This window comes from Nothoprocta perdicaria, unplaced genomic scaffold (genome assembly GCF_003342845.1).
Source record: "Nothoprocta perdicaria isolate Ctin4 unplaced genomic scaffold, notPer1 scaffold_151, whole genome shotgun sequence".
Classification (NCBI taxonomy): domain Eukaryota; kingdom Metazoa; phylum Chordata; class Aves; order Tinamiformes; family Tinamidae; genus Nothoprocta; species Nothoprocta perdicaria.
In genome coordinates this window covers 742,580-768,784 of record NW_020454661.1, presented here as the reverse complement: position 1 = coordinate 768,784, position 26,205 = coordinate 742,580, and the positions used below count along the sequence as shown (strand labels likewise).

Sequence of the window (26,205 nt, the reverse complement as noted above, 5' to 3'; positions counted from 1 at the left end):
GAGAAAAACACAACGAGGAGGAAATAAGCCCCTTCATACCCAACGAGCTTAATGAGGCTTCCCTTTCAGCGCAGATTTGTGTGCACTATCTTAAAAGCGAGTTCTGCTTTAATTGAAGATGGCTCGTGTTTCCATTTGTTATGACTGCGCTCTTGCAACTAGGTACAAAACATGAGAGAGACCTGAATTCATTGCGGCGACGCTCAGCAAAGCTGCAATAACATAACCTGATGCCTAATAAAAGAGGAAATACCAGAGCTGTAACTCACAGCGCTATTGCTTGCACACAAAAAGGAGCTGGGGTGCTTATAAGCCACCACCACGGTAGCTCCATGATGGCTTTTGTGATTTACTTAATTTCTTTTGTTTATTTAACTCTTGTGATTTTGCAAACTGGGTAATTCTCCCTGAAATAATCTGAAAAGTTCGTTTTAATATAAAAGGTACCTCCCGTTTGCAGCAGGTTATATAATTCCTATGTATACTTTGCAGAAAACTCTAAACCTCCTTTAACAACGGTGCATAAACACACTGTAAATGTTATTATCCTTATGTATTTATGGCCACACTTACAATACATCATTAATACTTTGTGCTTGTACATCACCACGCTACTCGAAAATAACTTGAGAGGGAAAACCGCTGTGTTTTTTCACTCCAGCCCTTCATACAGTTCTATTATCTTTCCCCACCGCGTTGCTCTCGCCAGTATAATTTTTTAGCACTAACAATGCTGCGCACATCAGCTGCCCTGAGTGGGATCAATTGCAGCCATGTAAATAGAAGTTCAGCTTAATTATTTTCCCATTTGAAAAATCACTCTTACCTGAAGCGAGTGGTGCTTCGTTTCCCTTTTTTTTTYYCCCCCCCCATCTTTTTCCCTCCCTAGAGCTACAAAAATAATTATCTCCGTGACAGGTACCCAAAGTTTGGCGCCTGCCTCTCTCCCGTCAAGCGCGTACTCCGCAAGCCTTTGTGACAATTGATCAAAATTACTGCAGGAATGGTTTCCGACACACTCTTCACAGACGCGCTCACTTACCTGTCTCGGGAAGTCTGTCTGCTGCTCGTGTTCGGGGCTTCCTGGCCTTCCTTTATCCACCACCGATTCTCGGGGTGAGTTTCTATACTCGCCTCCGTTGTCCGCACAAAATGTGGGCTCACCCATGGCCTTCCCTCCCTGTCYGCGACGCTTCTTTTCACGTGAGAGCAACACGCAAACCTCAGCCTCTGCCTGGTGCCACCGTTTCCAGCAGTGTCCCCTGACAAGGCTTCCAATTTACTGCTCAGCCCCCCTGAGGCTGACAGAGATGATCCTCTTATAACCCAATTTTCRCTAATAGAACCCGACGACAGGGACACCAAGGTGGATCTAGAAAATTACTCTGCCGCTTAGTACAGGTTTGAACTGCCTAAAGCCATGGCCTGCTTCTGGCCACCAGTAAACCACGGTGACTCAGTTCCTTCCTCTATAAAGCAGCTGAACTAATACCTAAATAAATTCTAACATGGAATCACAGAATGCTTAAGGTTGGAAGGGACCTCTGGAGATCATCTAGTCCAACCTCCCTGCTCATGCAGGTCACCTAGAGCACGTGGCACAGGGCGGCATCCAAGCGGTTTGGAAGATCTCCAAAGAAGGAGACTCCACAGCCTCCCTGCRAAGCATCAGGTGACATAATCTGTCAGTTCCCCTTGCATACATATGCAATAGTTTCTGCATAGGCAAAAATGTCACAACATCCAGGACTATGCTGGGCCATCTTATCTTGGCTCATATTTCCTTACTTAAACAAACAAAAAAATAAAAAAAAATGTAATCCCTTCATCTAACACTACTTACCCACCCGATCCTGCTCTGTCCCCAAAGGAGTTGTGAGAAGCTGAATAGAGCTGCAGAGCTCTTCCTGACATCCATCAGAAGCATCTTATTGAGCTTCTAAATACTTTTTGATTGAATCCATAATGTCTGCGATAACAACCAATAAAATAATCCAAGGAAATTAACAAGAAAATCATGCTGAGAATTGGTGCTGTTATAAGTCTGCAGCAAGGTAGCCTTTTTCTCTTTATAGACTCGGATAATAGTACAGCTCTCAGTTTTCAGCTAAAAAAACCTTTTCAACACTTCAAGGTGCTTTTTTTTTGGCTTTATAAAGGCAGCTGTTAGTGAGCACTGCAAGCATATAAAGAATGTGTCTTCAAATGTAGCAAAAATGAAAATGTCTCTCTGTGTATTTCTACATTTGCAAAAGAGACATAATGATGGAGGTTCAGCTACTCCGTACTGGGAGTTTGAGCCAGCCCTAGTGTTCCCTGGGGCTSACCAGCTGGCTGTGGTGAGAGCAGGTAAACGGAGCACTAGGTGCCCTGCCCCAAGTCCTGGCTCCTGCCTTTCCACTGTTGTGGCCATCACAACTATCTTATGTAGCCCTGGAGCAGTGAGAGCACTAGTAGGACAGATCAGGAAGAAAAATATAAGCAGATCTGTGGAGAGTTTGATCATACTCTCTTTGACRTAACTGGGACTTCAGGTGGTGATTTTGTTTGGAGCAGGACCAGGTTTGAAGAGAAACCAGAATTTGTAAGCTGGAAGAATGAAGAGGTTGCGCCCAATGCACTGGTTGTGAATTCCTCACAGAAAAGGATGGAAATATCTTTTAAATTGTAGTCAGAAGGCTTGGTTGTAAACAAAACCTGAATACTTTTACTCCAGGCAAGCCCAGGAACAAGAATAAGGACTATTGGTGACTGTCCTACTCTCCTCCTACAGGTAGAAGCACAAAATGAAGTTGCCATGGAATATCTTGAGGGCAAGCAAGCTGTAAACAGGTAAAGCTTCATCGATAAATAAACAMAAGACACCAAAACATGGTTGAAATTCTCATGCCAGAGGAAACCTGCCCCCGGCAAAGTGTGCAGTCCAGCAGCAAACCAACCGCAAGAGACCTTGCTRTGTGAGAAAGGCAAATGGATTCAAGTACCTCTTTAGGACTTTAGGTAAGAAGAAGGTCAGATATTGAGATGCCTGTGTGCTTGGGCTCACTCCTGTTGGAGAGCAGAAGAGAATGATTCATTGAGAACACACGAGTAATGGTGCCAAAAAGTAGCTGGGAAGGACATAAACAAGGTTGAATGGGTGGTCCTGTTTGTTGCCTTTTCATAACGTAAGAACAAAAGAATACCAAGGGATATTAAAAGGCATATATTTCAATTGACAGCCTTAATTGACTTCTTCTGCGTTACCTTGGAAGTCCAGAGGGATGAAATGTTCCCTTGAAACTTGATGGATTTTGTACTAACAGTAASAAGGGATCAGTAAAAGGATGAAATCAGTGTATGCACAGAGAGACYTTCCCAAATGCCTACGGATAGCATAAGCCAAAGTACAGGGGGATACTAAAGGCCGTGCAGCTGGAGCTGATGACCCCCTGGCTTCTCTGGGCTTCCCTCCATGGGCATCTTTGCAGCTATTTACTGCAGGGAAGGGTTTGCTGCGAAACATGCGGTTTTTCTCTCTGCAGAGATGAGGGGCTGAGATGGGCTGCTCGTATTGCACAGCTCCTGTGCTGCCGCTGATTCACTACCTGGAAAATGATACTAACAAATAAATATATAATCCATCCTTCCCTTCAGTCTCCAAGAGGCAGAAAAGTATGATAGATGCCAGAAGTATTCAGGAGTTTCCCAAGGAGGGAAAAAGAAYTGCAAGAAGCAACGGGGGTGAATGCTAGAAGGTCTAAAGAGGGGTGGAAATTTGGGGCCAGAGAGGCATTTTGAACGAACTGGCCACCGCACAGGCGGTGCCTCAGGCAGGGCGCTGCGATCCCCTTTGCAGACTAGGCACCGTGACCTCCAGCACTGTGTGCCCGCTTTGCCCGGGGCTTGCCCGGACTCCCCTCTCCGGAGCGTCGGGGCGAGGAGAAGCCCCTCACGAGGGCGGCTCGGCCGGGCGGCTGCAGCGCGGCGGCCGTTGGGCGCGGGGCGGCCGTTGGCGGCCGTTAACGGCTGCCCCGCCCGCGGCAGAGGCGGGCGCCGCAGCCGGAGCGGGAGCCGGAGCAGGGCGAAGCGCCGCGTCGCGCCCGCCGCAGCGCGATGGAGCAGCCGCGAGCCCGCGGCGCGGAGGCAGCGCCTGAGGTGAGACGAGGCGGGCGGCGAGCGGGGCGCCAGGGAGCCGAGCGGGGCAAGGGGGCGCCGGGACAACTTTGCGAGCCCCGGAGCCGCGCGCCGGGAGCGGGCGGAAACTTTGGGCGAGGCGAGTCGCGGCGCCCGGGAGCCGCGGGGGCCACTCCGCTCCGCTCCGCTCCGCTGCGGGGCCGACCACGAGCGCGACCACGAGCCTGGATCCCGAGCGCCCCGAACCGGGCTGAGGGCTCCGCGGAGGAAGAAGGTTCCTGGTTGTGGCGCCTTTGATGACCCCGATATCTTGCAGTCTTTTTTTTCTTCTTCTTCTTTTTTTTTTCCCCTCCCCTTAATAATTATTTACTTATTTTCTGAAGAGGTGAGCACTCCTCATGCAGTGTTTGTTCCGGAGTTACTTTTGCAAAAGAAAACATCATATGGCATCTCTCCTTCTCTTGCAAGAATCCATTTAAAAAATGATAAAAAAGGGGGGGGTGCAGGGTGAAAAAACAGGGAAAAATCCATCTGAGAGCATATTTTTAGTACAGCCTGCAGCACCCAAGTTATTCCAGAAGGAAAGGTATCATCTGCCTGCGCACCTCTGACTGTCAGCATGGGTCGGAAATTGCCTAAGGATGACCTTCAAGGAAGGAAAGGGAGGTTCGACAGTCTCAAAACTCTTTTATTTTGCTTAAGGCTCCCCTCAAAGAAACAAGCGGTGGGTTTGTAGGGAAATTGTGACTTGAATATTCAGCACTTCCTTTAGAGTAAAAGCTGATCTAAGTTCACAGTTCGTGTGGATACTGGAAAGGTTTCTAATCGAGCACATAGTATTGGATCTGTTAGTGCTAAAGTTAAAAAAATGAATAARGCAGAGGGAAAGGGGATAGTACTTTTTATATACCATATAAAAACAGTTCAAAAACAAGGAAATTGCCTCTGATTTTTTTTTTTTCCAGGTTAATGTTGTTTTGGTTGTTAAATCAGTGTGTCAGCTCTGTGAAAACTCCAGACTCCTGTCTTTTTACAAAACATTGACGGTGACACTAGATATTTCCAGGCAGAATGTATCTGAGGCACCACTCCACTTGTTAGATTAAAGGCGTTTGGCCTCGCGCCTCTGGTCTTGTGCCTAATAACACATCCTGGGAGCACTGCATTCACTGTCAATAAATGTCTCCCATCTCTTAGGACTTAATTACGAAATGGTTTCAAAACAGCACAAAAAATGAAGCGTCCAGCTCAGCTTTTGTAGTGATGCAGCCCTGTGTATGAGCAACTCTCACAGTGCCCCGGTGTATCAGCTGTGTCCTTATGATCTTTATGCATCTTCTGTTTTAAAGCCCTGAAACATATGGGTTCATTTTTATTTCCTTTAACAATTCTATCCTGCTAAAGCAGGCAAGAGGACAGTTGCATTTCTCCACCGAACAAGGTGCTCACGTAGGACTGTAATATCTTCCTGGCTTTCTCTTCTCTTTCTTGTTGTTTTTAATTCCGGGAGAAATTACTTTGAGTGCCTGACTAGGATTTCAGGACAGTCTACAAGATTGCTCCCAGACGATCCATCTGGCTTCTCCCGCCGAACCCAGTACTGGCAGGGAAACAGCTTTGAAGATCTAGCCAGTGTTGGATGGATTTTTATAAGCTGTGGAAATGACCTGTAAAATTCAGAACTAAATCTTCCTGTGCTACAAGACCTGTTTACTTGGAGAAGCTGGTGCTGGAAAAGCTGCTGGGAACTGACAGTGCAGTTGCCAACCTGCACTAACACCACGCGTGAGGCACTGCTGGTGCAAGGCAAGCGCATCCAGAGGGTGAGTTCTTGCGGAATAAGAATCGTCCCCTGAATTCTCAGCGTTGCTTTTTCCTCATTAACTTCTATGTAGACAAATCTCTCTTTGTTTTGAGGCTCCCGGTAGACTGGGGGAAAGGCAGCAATGGATGTGATCACTGTGTCCTCAGATTGCAAGGCAGACAGAGAGGCAGCATTTTAAGACCGAAGAGATGGTAAAATAAATGTTAAATTTTAGTGTTATTAAGAGGGAAAAGAAACAAAACAATGGAGGTAATGTAAGGCAGTAAGCAGTGTTTCCTAACGGTCTAAGTGACTGAGGAGGCTTTGTCCTGCTTTAAAAGTGACATAGACACATAAGACCAGGTTTTTAAATTTGTAATACAGAGAAGCCTTAGTAGGGGGCTCAGAAACTTTGTCATACTTATGTAGATCCAGATGATCTCTTCTTTTTTTTTTTTGGTCTCTCTATTAAAGAATGCCCCATCATCTCTGACCAGGCACCTCTTTAAATATTCCATGGGCATTGCAATGCACTGAGTAGCTTATTTGCTTAATTAAGACATCAGTTTTGAGTTATGCGACTTGCATATTTCCCTGCTGAGATTAATGTCTTCATCAGCCTGATTACTACATCTTTTATAATTAGCAGGCCTTAATGCTTTGTTTGTGTCAGTCAGGTATTTTTTAAATACCTATTAATTAAACTTGACAACTTCAACTTATTTCCTGGTGAGTTACGATTTGCATTCTTGTTCTGCATCATATCTGAATCTGTGCTCCGTTTCAGCAAGCAGCGTAACCGTACAGATAGCCAGCCTCTGCTGCCTCTCTTCATCTTGCATGATATCGTACGCTGTGAAAGACCTTTGTGCTGTTCCTCACTTTTCCTTTGCTGTTGGGACTGAGATAGCGAGCAGCGTGTTTAAGTGGGCAGAACAGAGATAAAAAATAACATTTTGAAGACTCTATTTCTGATCATCCAGGCAGACGCAGGGCAAATGCTCTGCGGCTTCTTCCCAACTTGTCAGCCGAGAATGGGCAGAAACTCCTCTTGTTACTCAGGAGGAGAGAGGCCCAGTGTCCTGCTGCCGCCTTTACAGTGTCCTTCAGCCCTGACTAAAGCAAAAACCATCTGTGATGTCTTACTAAAAGCTAATGTGCTGTAGGTTGAGTGCTTTACATTAAACCACTTTCGATGCATCCACTAACCGTAGGTGCACGTACTCTCTGAAGGAGCAATTTCTGGAGCATTATTCTTCCTATTAAATATTAAAAATCATCTGTATGGCTTTTCTGTTTTCCCTCCTGGAAAAAGCTGAGAATCGCACAACTTCTTAACATGAACTCTACTGTTCAGGTTTTGCTGAACTCTTACTGTTCAGGTTTTGCCAACAAATTTGCCATTTCATAACCTTGTGCAGGACTAAAACCTAAAACTTCAAAGCAAATCAAGTGTTTTGAGATTTTTTTTTCTGGTGACAAGAAACTAACAGAAGAGTTCATATTACTTTGATTGAGTCAAATCAGTTTAAAAAATTTCTACTCTTGAGTGGTTGATGTTCCAAATGATCTCCTCCTCTTTGTCTTTCAGGAGTGCGAGGAATTGAATTTTAAAATAGGATAATTAAAGCTGCTAACTGTAATGCCAGCTGTTGGGAATCATAAACACATAGCCACTCTTTATATAGGGTACGTACAGAAATAATGGTTCTCCTTGCTCTGCACTGTGTGGTCAACCGGCACCTCTCATTTTGTTAGCTGTCTTGGTAGCATGATGAAATTTGTTGGAAAAGAGGGAGCTAAATAAATCATGTTGGATTAATGCTCTGTCCAAATGGCAGGAGATAAATCAATATCAGACCAATGGGAAAGAATGTGAACATTTAAAAGGAAATAACTTGTACTCAAGCTTCTAAGAATATTAAAGCAACAGAGTTGAACAAAACCAGAGCATTGAAATCACATCTTCTTGGTGTCCTTTCAAAAGGTGAAACATTACCCATGCCAGTGACTGTTGAGATTACTCTGGGGTGTGCTTTTTCAAAACTTTGTATTTCTTGAAGAAACAAGCATGGTTTAGATTGAGATAGTACCCCCAAAAAAGCACTTTGTAAGGATTAATTTGTTTGGTTTTTGTTTGTTTTGATGGTTGGGTCAGATTGGATTGCCTCAGCCTTCTCTTACTGGTCCCATTAGCAGAAACAACCTGAGATGTGCTGGAATAAGGGGTCAGTTGTGACCTTGCATGGGTTGAGTGGGTGCTGCCTTGGGCCATGAGACGTTTCTCTCCCTCAGCGCGTGGGGCTCCAGAGGAACAGCCTTAGTCATGCTGGGGACGCTCTCCTCACCCCCAGCTGGGCACCAGCACCCAGCACAGCTCAGTCCCTTCCTCCCCACATGGAAAGAGGAGCTGATAAATAATGTGTTGGCTTTGCCTGATGTGCCTAGGGTTTGAGCATGCTCCTCCGGGAGCTTTCTGAGAGGAATGATGAATGTATTTATTTTCTGAGAAGAGGCAGCATGAATACATGCATTATTTTTTGCCATCTTGTGGTTTATTTTTTTTCCAAATGTTTCTAGTCAGACATATTGTTGGAACGGAGCTGAAAATGAGGTTTCTCAGATGTACAGTAGAGCAGGCATCATATGTGTTGGCTGTCAAGCAAGTTTTGCAAATGTGTCATTATTTTATGATCACATTTACCCCATTGACGGAATTACAGGGCATCTCTAATATGAAAATGTGTACAGAGAGACTGGACAGACAAAGGAAAGAGAAGCAAAAATCAGTATTAGGATAAATCATGCTCCAGAGATTTGGCACAACTTTTAGAAGAATTGGGTGCCAGACTTTGTAGCCCTGAAAATTATCCTTATGGTAAATTCCGGTGTAACTCTTTTATGACACTTTGGGAGTTGATTCAGAAGGAGTAGAAGTGGATCCTGAACTGGAAGTTCATTTCTATCTACCATTTTTTTTTTCTCAGATTAGGATGGAACTTAAGCTGCAAGTTATAAACCTTAGTCACATCAAACCAACTGTAAATGTAGGAAAATACTTTTTGGTTCCTAGCTTGGCCAGGACGGGTATCTCTTACCATACATCTGCATCCTGTGGCAGCTGTTTGAACTGGGGACAATTTGCAGCATCTCCGTCTCCTTCTCTGCCCTCCTCCTCCCCGGGTGTCTGCCCTGGCCACGTGGCTCCCCATCCCGTGGTGCTCCAGCCCGCTCTGTGCTCCGAGACTGCCGCAGCTTCGCAGACCCCGGCCAAACACACATCGGGGTCGATGTGCTTTGCACCCAGCCAGCCGGCCTCCTACCAGCCGCTTCCCGCGACGGAGGGTGAGCCGTGCTTGGGGTCCTCTTGGCTTCGGAGGGAGACCTGAGCGTGGCTGCCAGCAGCAGCTGGGGAGGGTGCCGCGCGCCCCGTCCCGCCGCTCCTCGCGCCCCCAGCTGTGTGTCCCGGCCCCTCCAGCTCGCCTTCGTGCAGGTAGGTGAACTCGAGGGGTGCTCTGCCTGTTGCTCCCCACTGAATGTCCCCACTGCCTGTCTCTCAGCCCCACGTGTTAGGCTTACTTAGGGGGCAGCTGCCCTATTGTGCTAGGCTGGCACACAGGGTTGGGGTGTATGTGTGTGCTGAGGCCCTCCATGTGAACCTTCCCACATTGAAATGTTACCTACACTGCCATGAATTGATTCCAACTGGTTCAAGTGGGTTTGGGGTTACTGAGCTGTCGTTGGCCTGAGCTGCAACAATTCAGTCACAGCTGAACTCGGATTTTTTTTACAGCTCAAGTGACGCTAACTGCAAAAATACCTGATGTTTTGGTTTTACTGGATGAGTCTTAATATCAGAACATCATATTCAACACAAACAGCGATATTCTGTGTGGCTGCGTATGTGCCTTTGAACATACAAAGGGCAGAAATTAATAAAGGGAGGATGCATGATGCTCGTTCATGAGTTGCCTGTATGAGTGGTATGAAGAGACATCAGCCAGAAGTCTGGCGCACTCTCAGAAACCAATTACCAGGATGATCCATAATTATTATTTTTTTCCACTCTGAGGAAAAATGCCCGTTTATTTATATTTCCAAAAAGAGGGCCATCGTGTTTTGGAAATGAGATCGAAACAATTACGAGGGAAGATGCATCGTAAACACTACAAATCAGTGAAAAGGTCAAAATAAGTGATAGGATAAAAGCCTGGGCCAGAGAAACGTGAGGGTTGTTGAACTTGGAGTGAAGTTCAAGAATCTTAGGTACTCCAGGCTGAGCAGATTGTGATGGGCAGGAGGAGAAGCATTCGTTTCCCTTCAGAAAAACAGAGCATTTTATTCATTTAGTAAAGCCAAGAAGCCAGAGCCTCCATAATAGAAACTTATTTAGCAAAACTCTGAGTGAAACTCAAGGCTCTTTAGAGCTTTTCAGATATTATTCCAAGGCTGAAGTCTGTGTAGGTTAGGATCCTACTTTATTCTGACCTGCTAGAATGAGATTTTTACTTGGCTCTGAAGAATGTCATCTTTTTCTCTGCAGACTGCCTTTGATAATGCTGTTGAATTAAGGAGGAAATATATCAAAAAGCAAATATTTCCCAGGACATAGAGCACAGTCTCAGAAGTTTTAGTTTCTAATTCAGACATCTGTAGTGATTCCTTTTGGAGTTCACTGTAACTAATAAAGATTATGATACACCATCAGGATTGATACAGTCTTTCCTCATTTTGTGCTTCCTTTTCCTCTTTTATTTTTCTTCCAATAGTGAATATGCCATTATATTCTGATGGAGGAGACCTGCTGTCCCTCCCCACAGATAGGCTAATACCACTTTGTTACCATTACTGAGTCCAGTTTGCCTTTTGAGCCTGCACGACATTGTTTAGCTGAACTATTCAATGGGCCACGGTAACGTACATGACCTAGTTCAAAGCTTACTGTACTGCTCAGAGTAGTGGCTGAGCTTACCTGGCTGCTGTTGGCAGACCTAAAAATCAGTGAAAATGCCAGAGCTTCCTTCAGGTTTCTGCTGAGCAACTAGGCTTACTTTGAATGATGCCAGTGAGACGATGGCTCTTGCCGTTACAATTTTGACCCTGCCTTGTGTAATTGCAGAGACAGTCCTGGTGGAAACAGTCACGTTTCTATTTTCAAAGTGTTAGCACCAAGCTAAGCTCAGTGTGTGCAAGCTTACGTGGGCGTATCTGCTGCTTGTAAGTCAGCTGAACCTGGCTCGTTGATTAACCGAAAGTCACATTATCATAGCAACACATTAGGCGTCTCTCCACTCTTTAAGCTACAAGAAAGCAGGAGCAATTCCAGTCATACCAGGTCTAGGTCGGGTTGATTTGCTCCAGGCTCTGTGCCTGCGAGGCTTTCCTTGCAGGGTGCTTCTCCTTCATCTTGTCAAGTTCATTTATGTAGTCTTGCCTTTGAGCTCAACTTTTTAAATGTTTTTTGATGTCTGTAAAGTCAGCAAAAGTGATTCAATGGGCACCTTTTAAAGCATGAAACTAAAACCCATAAAAACCTTTGAAAATGCATGTGAATGAGAGAAGTCAAAGAGGGTTATGTATGAGGAAGAAAATTAAAAGAAGCATTTAAAATATCTTTTATTGATTGTAAAACGAAAGGTTAGGTCTGCAGGAGCTCAGAAATACAGTACATGCCACCTTATGTTGTTGGCATTGGAGTAGAAGCAGCATATCCTCCACTCTTCTGAGACCCAGCATTTGATATTGCAGATGGCGATTCTTCCCTTTCTTGTGTGAATGTAAATGTCACTAGAATATTTCTCGGTTTAGTATTAAATTTAGTATTTCCCTAATTCCCTAAAGTCTGAGTTCAGCCTCTCTTGGTGGCTTCCTGAGGCTTCCTACTGCGGAGGCTGTCACTGGCTGCAGAAGGGCTTGAATTTGTTCTGCAGCCTTTTGACTAAGGACTCAGCAAAGGAAGCAATTTCTGATGAGAATGTTCTTGGCCGAGTTGATGCAAGTCAAAGGAGCCTGTTCAGGTGTACATGGATATAAATGAGAGTATACCTCAGCCTTAGAAGTTCATTCTTCTGTTTCTTTGCACTTCTACCGTACTCTAAAACTACTCCAGGGCTGTGAGGTTTGACCCCTGTGATCATTGGGTGATAGAGTCCTAGAAGAAGTTTTTGGTTTCGTAATTTCTTCTAACTTTAAAATAAAAAATAGTGAAAATCACTTCCATAAAGTGCCTGATCCTGCCAAATTTTAATCTTTATGACTAATTCCTACTCAGTAATTCTGTTGAATACAGTGGTGGCCTTAAGTGAATATGGACTCTGTTAGTAAGGGGTTTCAAGAGTGGGTCCTTGCAGAATATCTAAAACCTTGTATTTATCTATATTATCACACATTCTAATTGCTAGTTCACAGTCTCTGCTTTGTCATGATAATAAGTGTGGTGAATCATTTTTAATAGCAGTTATATTTCTCTATGAACTCTCATAGCTTCTGTGGTAGGCTGTGACAAACAACACCTGTTAATTCTTTACATACATATGTGCAAATTTCTAAAAACTGCTCTTTTTTTGTTTCATATCAACCATGCAGTAATTTACTGTAATTATAAATGTTAGTTTCTTTTTTTTTTTTCTTTAAGTTTGTCTGGAATTCATTTATTCCCCTTATGAAGGGATACTCTTTCAGCTTAAGCAAGAGAAGATCAGTCTTCTGGTCTTCTGAGACCCATACTTCAGTATGTTTTAATGAATTGGGTTAATTGAGCTGCTTATTTATATCTATATATAGAGATAGAAACGTTTTAAGAGGCGCTGTATTGCTATGTGCAGTCTGGTCTGCAAAGCACACGTTGGATGAGAATTTGTCATGTTTAATGGCCACAGGCTGATTTTTCTTTGAAGCCTTTGGAGTCAGCGTTTGCTTGGGCTTTCCTTTTTCTTTTCCTTGGTTGAGAAGCCTTTTTTACGTGTGTTTAACAAGCAAAGAGCGTTGGTGACATGATTTTCTTTTTGACCCCCTTTTCATCTTTGTGTCCTTTGGTTATTCAAGCTTCCTTATCCTTGCAACAAGGACAGTGTTTAATTGTTCTTCTTTAACCCCTCGAGGTATGGGCAAATTATCCAATTTTACCCATAACCTAAACATAATGTTTATTGCAGAAAGATAAAACAAGCGCACAGAGTGAGACAAACAGTCAGCTCAAACGAGGTGAGTTTTGCAGATTAATACCTGTTTAACTCCAAATGTATCTCCCTGGAAGACAGAAAGAAGCATCAGGAGCCTAGACGAGGTAAGAGTCCAGCTTTCTTTCCAGGTCTCTTCACCACTGTCACTTCAGAGATCTCCACAGGGCCTTGGCGCAGTGCACGGCAGCCCTTGCCTTGAACTTTGTCACAAGAGCTTCACAAGGCCAATAATGACCTACTTAACAGGGTGTGATAGCTCTGTGCCTTCCAGTTTGCCTTTGTGCTTTCCTTAGCTCAGCCAGCCTTAGTTGCAGGCAGAACTGTTGAGGATAAAGGGTACAGATCCCTCAGGAATTCACAGAAATAATTTGCAATCCTGACAGAGAGCAATATTTTCTTAATTATCTTTTTCCATGAATCTTGAGAACCCACTAGAGTATGTCGGTTTATACTCCTCATGGCATTCTCAAAAGTGGACCATTATTAAAAAGAAAAAATGATTGTACCACAGAATGATTCTACTCTATAATTTTTAAGTTATTCCATGCTTCACTGGAGATTTCAGTGCAAAACAATGAAGCAAGGGAAACAGCTGCAGTTATATTAGCTAGGATTAAAAGGTATAAAAGACATTAGACTTTTTACTTACAAAATGTAAACTGAAATGCAATGTTTGGGTCTAGGAGTAAAGTGTGCCTAAGGGTCATTAAATAAGTGTGACTAATATGTCATTATAGTGTGTTACAAGGTTCCTTGAACCTTTCTTTCACCCTGTTTCTGTTTGAGAGCTGCTAAGAGAGGTCTGGCTTTGAGCCATTCACTGCTGGCATTTCCGATGGCCATCCGATATATTCACGTAGGACATGCTGTGTCCTGAAGTATAGTATCACACGTACTTAGTGATCCATATTTACCAAAATGAGAAACTAATGCAAAATCACGTGCTGATATTACATGCTTCTCAGCGCAGGAGTGTTTCTGGACCAACCCTGCATAGCCAAGGCTGTCAGCAGGTACCTCCTCGAGCGCCACAGATGCACACTGGCCTTTCAGGCCTTACCTTGAATTTTCACCTCGTCACAGTGGAATGGGACAGCAATGCCCTTGAGTTGGAAGCATGAGACTAGGAACTAAGTCGCTCTTGGGGATTAAAACCATAATATGATGAGACTTTTAGTTTGAGGAGTTTTGTAGGATAGTAGATGATAAGGTTTCTAGCTCCCAGGAGGGCCCGGAAGCTTGTGCTTGGCTGCAGAGCTTTAGACTTGGCTACAGAAGAGGAACCAAGCTGAAACTTGTATCTGAGTATTGCACTAGATGGTCTTGACCCCTTCTGGGCGCTGGTGTTGCAGAGCCATTTGAATAACCTGCCTTTACACAGAAAGTACTGCCTGATGCCCGTGAAATGCAGTGAAACTGTAGTTTTGTTAACATACGTGTGTATTGCAGGGCTAGGACTAAGTTTTAGTTCTTCTGCCACAGCCTCTCTCTCCTACTCCCATGATACAGAGGAAGGGAATTGGAACAAGCTTGTGGCTTCCCCTCTGCCTCCTGAACCCTCTGCTGCTGCTCCCAAGGAGTCAGAGATGAGACACGATCATACAGGAAATCCTGCATACTGTAACTTGCCGAAATCCTAATTGCATTCTTGATAAATTAATGGATTTGTTCTGAGAAGCAAGAAATCCAAATCTTTCTTCCCATACACCCACCCAAACTGGAAACACATTTTCAGCTTTAAGACAAATAACTTATGTTAGTGAAGAATTTTAGGCAGCACGGTGATTTTAGGTCAAATCCCAAGAAAATATTTGGAAAGTGTTTCTGAAGTATTTGAATGCAGAGGAAAGAATGACTGAAAAAAGTGCTTTTGCTTTTCTCATCTCCTGAGCTGGACAAAATAGGAAAATTTTCCCTTAACCAAGGGAAACATTTGCAGATTATGCCCCAGGTATCCTTCTAGGCATTTGAATGGCAGATGGAATAAATCTAAGCCTAACTAAAGATATGAGCTAAAAATTTATTATAATCTTCTTGTCAAGTCTGGAAACTGTCCTTATGTCATATCCCACTGGTATGTAATTTCAACAGAGTGAATTTTGAATTTTTAGGAACTTCCAGGAGTAACCTGTCATGATAAATTCATGGAGGAAAAAGATACTGTGAGGAGCTGTAAAGTGCTGGTGCTGAACTTAGTGCCCTGCGAGCCCAAGGGTTGTGTGTGCCATCTAGCTGGAAGAAAGGGACCTAGCAAAAGGAAAGGAAATTCGATGCTGCTCTTCGTCCTGGAAGGTAAAAGACTGTGAGAACAAGGAGCCTAGGCAAGGTTAAAAGTGTCTGTTGCAGATCATCGCTGGAGGTTTCAAGCAATCCAATTTGTAGAGTGTAAAGAGGAGAAAATGGGAAGACTTAAAAGTAGTATTTACTAGAAAATAAGGTAACTTACAGAAATTACATTAAGAACAGAAGGGTTATAAATCAGCAAAACAAATGGCTCTGAAATAAAGTGTGAATGCACCCGTTATGCAGGTTTTCATGTTCTATTTCTGCAAGCTTTTGCACATCACAAATTTTACATTAGTCAAAATGTAAGGTCAGAACCAGCTGTATTTTCAATGAGTCAAGGATTGTTCTTTTATTATAGAAAATGCAAATGATAAATTGGAAAACAAAGCCATAATTTACAACTTTGACATTTAGGATTTATTACCTAATAAGTAATATCCTCTAAAGTAAATAGCACAGTCTTCATCAGGCTTCTGGTTTGCCTGTTTGCATTCCTTCATATATGTAAAATGTACATCTGAGGGCATAAAGTTGTCCTTAAACAGCCCTCTGAATCTCTGCATGGCTAGTTGCCTGGTATCGCTATGTGGCCATGCTTTTGTACACACAAAAAAGGAGGCAGTAAAAATGTAACCTTAAATCTTACTTATTTTTGTCACAGTTTCGATAATTAAAAAGCTACTAGCCATTGCTTGTGAGAAGTATCAGGCAGGTTCCATTCGCTGGCCTCTGTGTATTGCCTGTGTGGTAAGAGTGCCCCCCAAATGCTGTTGCGTGTGTGTACACACGGGAGCTGGCAAGGCAGGGCGAGCTGCAGCGCCTGGAACAAGCACCAAAAACACATGGCATTTGAAAAGATTTAAGTGTTGTGTTAAAATCCATTTCAGGGCCTCTGAGTATCAGATTATAATAGCTGTGAAAGTAAGACCTAGACTAAGAAATGCCAAATTACTTTTTCCAAAACCCAGCTTCAGTAATCCAGGCTGTCAGACTGACTGTACAAAGCAACCTTGGACTTTGCAGCTTAGATCTGGTGGCTAGAAGTAACTGGTATGAAATTCTGTGGTTGAAAACATTTGTAGGCTGTTTTTTTTACAACACATGACCAAATTTTATGTGCTTTTTTAATATACTATCCAGTGTAATAGTTATGCATGTCTCCATGGGAGAGAAAACGGGTCTGGTAGTGTGGAGTTGGAACTGGCGTATGATGAGCTGTGCTGTAAAACGTTTATTTGGGGTGAAAGGGTCTGTAAAAGGAGGATCAGTATGTTGCTGTAGGGGAGGACAGCAGGGAGAGAGAATGAAGAAACCGCTTAAAAGGAAGTAAGGTTTGCTAGATTATAAGAAGCAAAAAAAAAGATATTAGAGGCAGTTCCTTCACCTTTTATTATTAGCGAAGTGTCGGATAGACTCCTGGGCGGGTCTCTCTCTCTACTCCTAGGGTATTTTATACTTGCTTTAGTAAAAGAGGAGATGAACGCTTAGTTGGAAATATGTGGCAGGGAGGTGCTCCTAACAGGTAAGATGCATTCAGGAGAGTTCAGAATGAAAATGTCTATAGCATCTATACAATTCCTCCCTACTTTCCCTCTGCAATGGCTGAGATAGGGGTAGTGCAGCTTCTGCCATTTCAGTCCTTCCAGAATGGAATTAAGCTGCGTAGGAGTGCAACGTAGGGAGTGTAAATGAGGATCCATGTTGTCAATTCATCCACCTTGAGCTCATCCTATCCCTGTGATGTTGCACTCAGTCTTCAGGAAAATGCCTGTGTAGTAGTTTTAGTTTCCTTTAGTTTCATCTCATACAGTGGACCCATCCAGGATCCCATGGGTCTACAGGAGCTGTGGAAACATTGATTCTGTGTGCTCAATACCCCAAGTCTGAAAATCTGTCCAGATTCACATGTAACAAGAGTGTTGACATTCAAAACTCTTCTGTATCTGGAATTAAAATGAGCCCTCTTAATTTAGATGCAAGTAGGCTGTCCATATTCCAAGTCTGCATCTACAGTTTGGGTGCCTTTATTAGCTGTGTATTTATAACATTTTGTGACAATGTGACAAACAGCACGATATATTGACATCCTAAAATAGTTAATGCTCATATGATGTCTGTACATACATGATGAAAAGTAGCTTGCTTTTCTCTCATGGACTGGTGAATTGGATGGCCCTGATTTTCCTCTTGCTATAACAAATTTCAGGCTGTTTTAGGTCAGTGGGAATACAGCAAATACATAAAATGGAAGCAAGAGGTGAAAGCATGAGAGCCTACATATGTAGTACACAATGGGATGACTAGTTGATTAGATATACTTCTTTTTATGGTGGACTTTGGGGTTTTTTTTTGTATAATATAACAAATGGCAAGATTTGGGGAGGATTGGCTTTTTGAGTTATAATTTCTGGAAAATGCTGTTTAAAAAACAATTCTTCAATTTCATCCTATCAGTCTAGGATGAGGAAGGATATTTACTGTTTTTAGTTGACAACAGGATGCATTTGGCCAGCAAAAGAAGTTACACTGACTGACATTCCCAGACCTTTCCCTGTCTTCTCATTTGCCATTTGGCTCGCCTTGTACCTGTCGCTGCCTTTGAAGGAGGGCAAGTACTGTCCGAAAGGAAAGTCACAGCCCCTTTGCTGCCTGAGGACTGTCGAGCTTTCCTTGCCTTTGTGGGACCAAGGTCTCTCCAAAAACAAGGAATGTATTCTGTTCTCCAAATTAGGTTCATGTATGTGGTTATAAATATGCCTGTATGTATTTCCAGGTGCTTCCCTTCACAAGGGAATTGTGTATGAACAACACAGAAGTCTGTATGTGTAGTCTGGCTACGTGCAAAACCTGCGTGTGCTGTGATCATGTTTAAGTTATGAATTAAGGAACTGAGCTCCCAAATATAAAATTACTAGAACATTTTAAACAAGCCTGGCCAAAACAGAAAGCATTTAGTAAGAAATACACCAGTCTAATACATTTTACAGAACGCTTCTTCAAGCATAGCCCTTAATTTTAATTGCAGGGTGCTTCAGGCTCCTGCATTACTGCCCTGCAGAAATCATTGCTTTGCACGTGGGCTGCTTCGAGGAGCATGTTGGCTCTGTAGAGGGGGATGAATTGATCTGCGGGGCTGACTTTTGATTGAAGGGATTCAGCTGCTGAATGGCACTTCAGGTGCTCTTTGAGATGCCTTGAGATGCCTGCCTGACATCCAGCTGTTGTATTTATATATAATACATGTTTTATATAACACATAAAATTTATATATTTATAAACAATAATATATATATATATAATGTAATATGTTTCTGCATATGTAAAGTTAGGACTTGGTACCAATTTTAAGCTTGGTACCAAGCTTAAACTGGACTTAACTGGTATTAAACTGGTACTTTATACATGGTATTACTTGTTAATAATTTTCTTAGGTGATATTACAGACCAGGCTGATTCTGTGAGCTACAAAGAACTCTTTGCAAGACACCTGACTCTTGCAAATTTGCCTGAAAACTGAGGGGGCTTGGCCCCTCTCTGGATTAGGCTCTAAATAATGAAGTAGCCGTTTTCTACCATATCTCTCTCCATTCAAAGCCTTTTATTTTTCACTCTTCCTCCTCCTCCTTCCTAGTGTTTCAGGAAATTACATATTTCTTTTTGACTTAGTATTCTTTGTAGGCATAAAACCACCAAGTGATCTTAGTTCATTATCGTATTTTATCTGAAACAGTGCAATTTACATTTCTTAGCTGACCACAAGAGGTTTAGCTAAGTGCTTGCTCTCTCCCACTCTCTCTTCTATAAACCCATCTGTGTTTGCTCGTGTCTCATATTTATTTCACACTTTGTTTCCCTCCTAGATCATGAAGCTATCATCTTTTACAGCCACAAAAGCATCCATATCACAACTGCAGAGATGCAGAAATGTATATTATGAATTGGACTCATTGGGTGCAACATTGGTAGGATGTTCCCTGCTGCTCGGTTCTGATGGGCAAGTGCTCCCAGGGGTTCCCCGTGTTCCAGCTTCTTGGGAGCCTGAGGATTTTCTTCTCTAGGAGCTGGTTTCTGTAGCCCCTTCGTGTCCACTGGGCTGCAACTAGGACTCATAGAACAGCTGCTGCAGCGCAGCGTTTCTCAGAGCAAAGAGTGCTGCAAGTTCCTTTCACAGGACAGAAGCTGCCAGCAGCCAAATACTTCAAAGGCTCTATGGGATTGAGTTTGAAGAGCAAATGTTCTGGTTGGGAAGGGGACTACAGAAGCTGGAAAGCAGCTAGTTGATCAGAGCTTAAGCTAAATGATTCTGTGTCAGAGTGAGCTACTGAGACTGCTGAATACATTAAATAAAATGAGGTCATTTAAAGTGTAAAATAAATAATACAAAAAGAATTATGCAACACAAATCAGATGGCATGCTTTCCTTTCAAACGTCCTCATTAAGTAGTTGTTATCTACTTATTTACTGATTTTTATTCTGATGCTGATATCCACATTTACCTTTTACTTGGTAAGAAAGCAATGTGTTACGAATTTATATTATATGAAATGTTATATTTATCAAAGTTTTTTTTAGGAGGAGGGAAAATGAAAGTTATTTTTATGCATGTTTCTTCCATGACTCCCATTTTTCTCCTTTGTTAAGAGCAGAAGTTGCTTGTTAGCAAGAAAACAAGAAAAAATAGTAAAATAGTCAAGTTTTGTTCGGGAGTCATGTCCTAGGATAAGTAAAATAGAGATAACTAAATCGAGGCCAAGGGAGTGGATCCTGCCGCTCTGCTCAGCCCTGGTGAGGCTGCACCTGGAGTATTGGGGGTAGTTCTGGGCTCCCCAGTATAAGAGGGACATGGAGCTTCTCGAGAGGGTCCAGCGAAGAGCGACAAAGATGATTAAGTGACTGGAACATCTCTCGTATGAGGAGAGACCGAGAGAGTTGGGCCTGCTCAGCCTGGAGAACAGAAGGCTGAGAAGGGATCTGATCAATATATATAAATACCTGAGGGGGGAATGTAGGGAGGAAGGGGCCAAGCTCTTCTCAGTGGTGGCCAGTGACAGGACAAGGAGTAATAGGTGCAACTTGAAACACGGGCAGTTCTATCCGCATGTGAGGAAGAACTTCTTCACTGTGAGGGTGCCAGAGCCCTGGCACAGGCTGCCCAGGGAGGTTGTGGAGTCTCCTTCTCTGGAGATCTTCCAAACCCACCTGGATGCCGCCCTGTGCCACATGTTCTGAGTGTCTCTGCTGGAGCAGGGGGATTGGACTAGATGATCTCTAGAGGTCCCTCCCAACTTCAACCGTTCTGTGATTCTGTGATTTTCCTGTGTGATACAGTCTGACGGAGCTGTTCAGCCTTACAGGCGTTGCTCCTTAGTGACAATGCTGCTCAGGACTCTCATAATGGACAGGAAAAAGCCTTTGTGGAGAGCAAGTTCTAGACTCTTTAGTAGACAAGGCATAGCTAGTATTTAGCACTCAAAACACAAAGCTGAGGCGAAGATGGAGTCTAACTTCTTTCTTGTTTGTCTGTTTGTACCTGCAGAACTCCACTGAGCATTCTCCTTAAGCCAAATATCAAGTTTTTCTTTCCCGATATTGCTGATAAATAGCAACCAGAAGTTGTGGCTATTCAGACCCGCATATAAAAACTGCAGAGCACCTTCTAGGGAGTCTCTTTTGGCAGCTGGGAAGCATAACCAGAGAGAAGAGGAGGAAAACCATTCCTACACTTGACAGTCTGCAACTTCTTTGAGAGCCTAGGGAGGCTATTATCAACACAAGAAAATTAGAGCAGCTTCCCATTGCTAAAAGGCAGTGGTGGGAAACAGGCCCGTGTAGCTTCTAAGCCGTGTGATTAACTCACTGGCTGCGACGCTGGTGTGAGGGGTAAAGGTGGCATCAAGGAGTAAAGCCTTGAGTTGCAAAGTGGGAGGAGCGACCTTGCAGCAAATTCCTCATGTCCAAAGGCCCAGATCATCAACAGCTTGTAACCTTCCTTTTTCCATTGGCAATGGAGGTGCCGTGGATCTGTGGCATAGATCCAGGTGGGAGTGGAGTCACCAGGGCAGGCAGAGGAATGATCCTGAAGTCCGTGGCATTTGTGTTCAGACACGGAGTGACACTCCCGCGCAATGCATTCGTGAGGCTTTGCTACTTCTGCTCGTGTAAAGCTCATTGGTCTCTTGTTGTGCTGCACTGCCTAATAAGTCTACCTCTAAGGAGCTGTGGAATATGGAGAGCTGGCGTTTGCAAGCTAGAAACAATTGAAAAAGTTTCTACTGGCAACCCTGAACTAGCCCAGATTTGGTAGTGCAGATGTCTTCAACACCTCCTGAGCAAAGCTGCGCAGTAATTGCCTCCTAATTTTCCTTTTTTAAATCATGAGCACAACAGACAGCACGTGGCTCATGGAGCCTCTCGTGGAAAGGGAAGGCTGGGTGGCAATGAACTGAAGTAGCTCCAAAGGCCTGGCCATCTCTCCAATGATAACAAGATTTAAAGCATGACAACATAGGGGAAGAAACCCAGCAGGCTTCGCGTGTGCCAGAGATACTGCGATCTGGCAGAGTGATTTACTGTTTGCAGCACTTGCAGGATAATGTACACTTTATGAGTAACAACATGTCCTTTTGCAGCAGGAAAATAACTGCTCAGAAACAAACCCCTGTCAGTAGCAGGGATGCTGGAGGATGAACTCCATAGCTGTATTTTATCCTGACATTTCCGCGTGCGCGCTGGCATTTCGAATAGACCAACGTTGAGCAATTTGGCAGGAGCCGAAGGAGTTCTAAATAGGGGAATGTTTTCACAGGGAGGGCATGAACTGCTAGAGCAGTAAAATACCTACGCAAAAGCAATTAGTAAATGAATAATCACCCTGGGCCTATATTGTCGCCTTAACATTGGTGAGTTTTTTTATTTTTTTTTCTTATTCCTTTCATTGTCATGAGATCTAAGCTCATTCAGTGGTTTTTATAAGCAAATTGGATCAAAAAATCATCCCCAATTGCTGCTGCCCAAGCAGTTCTCTAGATGTGTAATGTGAGAGTGTTCATGACCTCTGGACTACCCACATTCACCAGCAAGAGACCAGTGAATTTTTTTTCACCTCTTAGACACGTGATTAATCAGCCCATCAGACAACCTCTTGCACTGGCTCCAGTCCTGTGGAAATAGGTGATGATTTTTGAAGAACTCCACTTAATTGTTGAAGATGTTGCGCCTCATAACTGGTGCAGTCGAATTTTACTTGATTTTAAAGACTGGCTCACAGTGGAACTCACTCGTTCCTACTACTTTACTTAGAAAAAATCTTGAAAATTAACTTTAAAAAGTGAAATGCAAACGTCTTTACTCTGCAAGCTGCCTGAAATAAGAGCGTTGGAAAGACTAGAAAAACATTCTAACCCTCTCCATTAGTTATTGAACATTAAAATCCGATTCTGGTACCATTATGAGATGCTTCTTTAAGGGAGCAGGCATGTTTAGTGAATGCTGAATGCAGCAGTGGGGGCTCGAGGCAGAGGGAAGTGGGATGCTACTGAGAGGAAGTACAAAGATACCTCGGAAGATTTTAGGTTGTTTTTGTCCTCACAGAGGACAAAGGTCTCTGCTATCACCTGCTTGAGGAAAAAAAAATCCATACAATCTTCTCTGCTTTCCCAGGACCACAAAGCCTCAATTCCTCTACTCCCAACCTCTGGCTTTACCAAGGTGCTCTTGCTGAGAAGATTGGTGTGGCCAGTGAGCACATCTGTCTAGGAGGAATTCAGAGTAGAAAGTGTTAGGAAATTGAATGACGTTTCAAAACAGAAAAAAAAATAATTTAAAAATAGATACATAAGGGATACCTTGCTAGTTATTATTCATTTTCATAGTTAATTCAGAAAAAAAAATACTTCAAGCCGCTGTGGAGTTTCCACTTTGCCCCACCTGAAGGTTATGAGATTTGGTCAGTTCTTGCTACCGACTGCTCGGGTTCTTGCAGGCAGCACCGATGAGGACGCAGGGGCTCAGGAAGCTTGCGGCTTGAGGCAGGAGAACGGGTGAGTTGTGAAAATGGGACTGCTACATGGGGCATGATCTGCAGAGCCTCTCATTTAAAAGCCTGCCTGGAAGATGGGATTCCTGAATTCTGCCCCCGCTGCGTAGGCCGGGCAGTGCTCCCTGGGAAAGCAGAAGTTAATAATGTTTTTGCCATTATTGCCAATGTTGAGTGTGTGGCAACGTGCCTTAGTGGAGCTCTGCTGTAAGCTTAAAAATCCCTCTCTGTTTTCTGCCTAGAGGTCAGCTCACGCAAAAGCTCTAAAAACGGCAGCCTATTTTAATACCGTGTTTAAATGCACATGTGGTGCATGCACAGGTAGGCTTATTTTGGTAAATAAGGCAGAACTGAGCAAGCACTTCTGGAGACAGAGACGTTCGAAACCAGATTTTTTTACTGAAATGTTGACAGATTCTTTTAGTGTGCGTGTGCCTGCATACAGGCACACCGACCAAATGATTAAAATGATGATTCAGTAGTGTACAAATGGGTCCAATTGCTTGATATTTAAGTTGTCTAGTACAGGGATTGAGCTACCTCGATGGGCAGTACAGTAATTCAGAAACAAGTTTTGCCTTTGCTATAGGTGCCTACCTACAGTTAATGGCTTAGCTGGTGTATGTGAAGTCTGAGAAGTGGAAGAGCTTCCAGCTAGCTGGTTTCTTCTGAAATGGTTACTCCAAAGTGGCATTCAGTAGAATTTGTGTCTGTCTTATGTTCTGTGAACACTGATTTTGAATTTCTTCGTCAGATTTTATGAGTGCTTAGAAGCCATCCAGCTCCGTTTGTTAATGCCCTTTTCTTGGAGGCAGAGGAGATGTAATCTGAGCACATCAGAAAATGCATAAAATGCTCATTCTCACAAATCACTTGAGCAAGATGGACTACTAAGGAAGTGAGAGAGAGATGAAGGGAAAGCGTAAAGAGGTTGGCTCAGTGAGAAGGATAAACAGAGATGAGATGCAGGGGAAAGGAGCAGAGAATCTGGAACAGCCTTGTTCAGGTCTAGGGCACAGGGAAGAATCACCATGTTATTGATGTTGGGGAAATGGAAGAGTTCAGGATGGAGTCAGTCATAGCTCCACCTTCTCCTTTTCCGTGTGGGCTTGGATCTGCTTGGACCTGCCCACCTGAGGTTGTCTGAATTCACTTCCAGCTTTCCCAGCAGTGTAGGAGTCCAAGTGTAAGCACCTTCCAAGCGGCTTATGTGCCCCTTCTTCCCATCTTCCCTTTGTGAGAAGGCTTCTAATGCTCCCTACTCTTTCAGCCAAGATTTAGAAGGGCAAATAGGTTCCCCATTTCAGGGCTCTCATCATTCTACCTGAGCGTATTTGGGTCTGGAGGTCTTCTTCCAGGCCTGACTCTGCCAGTCTTTGCATTGCTGAGTCCAAAATTGGGACCTAGCATGTTGGAAGCAAGCATCCCAATAGGAAATGCCAAGACTGGAGTGAATAGCTGAGAACAAACATGCTTGACACATATATGGGAGGCTGCAGAGTGCTGGCATAAAAGTAGATTGAAGTCTCTGGGATTTTCCTGTCAGGCAGATGTATATATTTCCATAGGGAGTTTCATCCAGCAAAATACAGAGCATGGAGGTAAAAGGGCTGCTTCAGTAAAAGCATAGAGGCAGCTTTGTCAAATATCAAGGACCTTTAGGTTTAGGTTTTAGGTTAGCTTCCCCCCTCCTCATTTGTTTTCTCTTCCCTTCAACAGGACCTGCATCTTCTCTTGGTACGTAGCTCCCAGCATATTTTTCTCTAAGACCTACCTAGTCTTAGAGAATGGAATGGATTGGATGAATGGAAGCTACTTTGGCGATAGTTGCTGGTCCCCTGAGTGATTTCTCATGCAGGGCTAGATCCATTGATTTGCTATCATCTTTTTGGGGTTTCCATAAGATAAATTGTCTGCACCAGGCTCCAATAAAAAGTAGACTATCTTAAGATCGGGGGATACTTACGCTATGTAACTGTAGGCATTTGAGTCAAGGGTCAAAATTAAGAATGCAGGTCACCCCATAGGGCCAGGGTGTGATTCCTCCAAAAACATGCCTCCGGACTGAAAGGCTGGGAGTTTACTTCATACTGACTGCTGGTCACTCCAGCATTAGACTGCTGAAGTGTATCTGGTCAGAAGACATGAAAACCTTTAGTTCTGGTTTGGTTTTGTTTTACCTTCTTTGTTTCTTTTCCATCCTTCCTATACTTGAATCATACATGGTATTTTCTTCAATCCCTTTCTTTTTTCACTCTTTTCTTTTTGTCTCTGTTCTTTGCATTCTTACTGGTCAGAGAAATGAGAGCACCAGGATTGCAGTCTCTTTTCACCATGAATCAGTGGATGGGCTTTTTCCTTCTCCCTCTTCTGGGACTAGAAATATTAGGAATAGATTGTGAGATGGATTGTCATAGGGTAGGTTCAGGTGTTTATCTTTCTGTCTTACCCATTTCTTTCTCTGTGCTGGGTGGACATCCCACATTGATGGCTGAACTAGAAGATTTCACAGTGTGTTAAAATTTGGAGTATTTTTGCTGTGTGTTTCAGGAAAAGGAATTTTCCATATCCTAATCAATAAAAAACTGACAGAATCTAAAAGATGAAAAGTTTTTTCCTCGCAGAATTGTTATTACTTACAACAGGAACCTTTTCGAACACCTAATATCCATCCCCGGAAAGGACATAGGGACAAATACACCCATGCATTTATTAGAAGAGCCCAAGCAAAGCAGCATGAACATCTGAATGTGAAACTGCTCCAAGAGTGGTGTCATACAAT

At 43.3% G+C, this 26,205-nt stretch overlaps 1 protein-coding gene across 1 annotated transcript in view; it reads left to right on the top strand.

Annotated features, from left to right (window-relative positions):
• The first annotated feature begins 5,890 nt into the window (after positions 1 to 5,890).
• Positions 5,891 to 26,205, top strand: part of KCNG2 (potassium voltage-gated channel modifier subfamily G member 2) — a 51,380-nt gene continuing 31,065 nt past the window's right edge. Inside the window, exon 1 of the mRNA XM_026034899.1 lies at positions 5,891 to 5,939. The gene's annotated coding sequence lies outside the window, so the exon portion shown is untranslated. The remainder of the gene's footprint in view (positions 5,940 to 26,205) is intronic.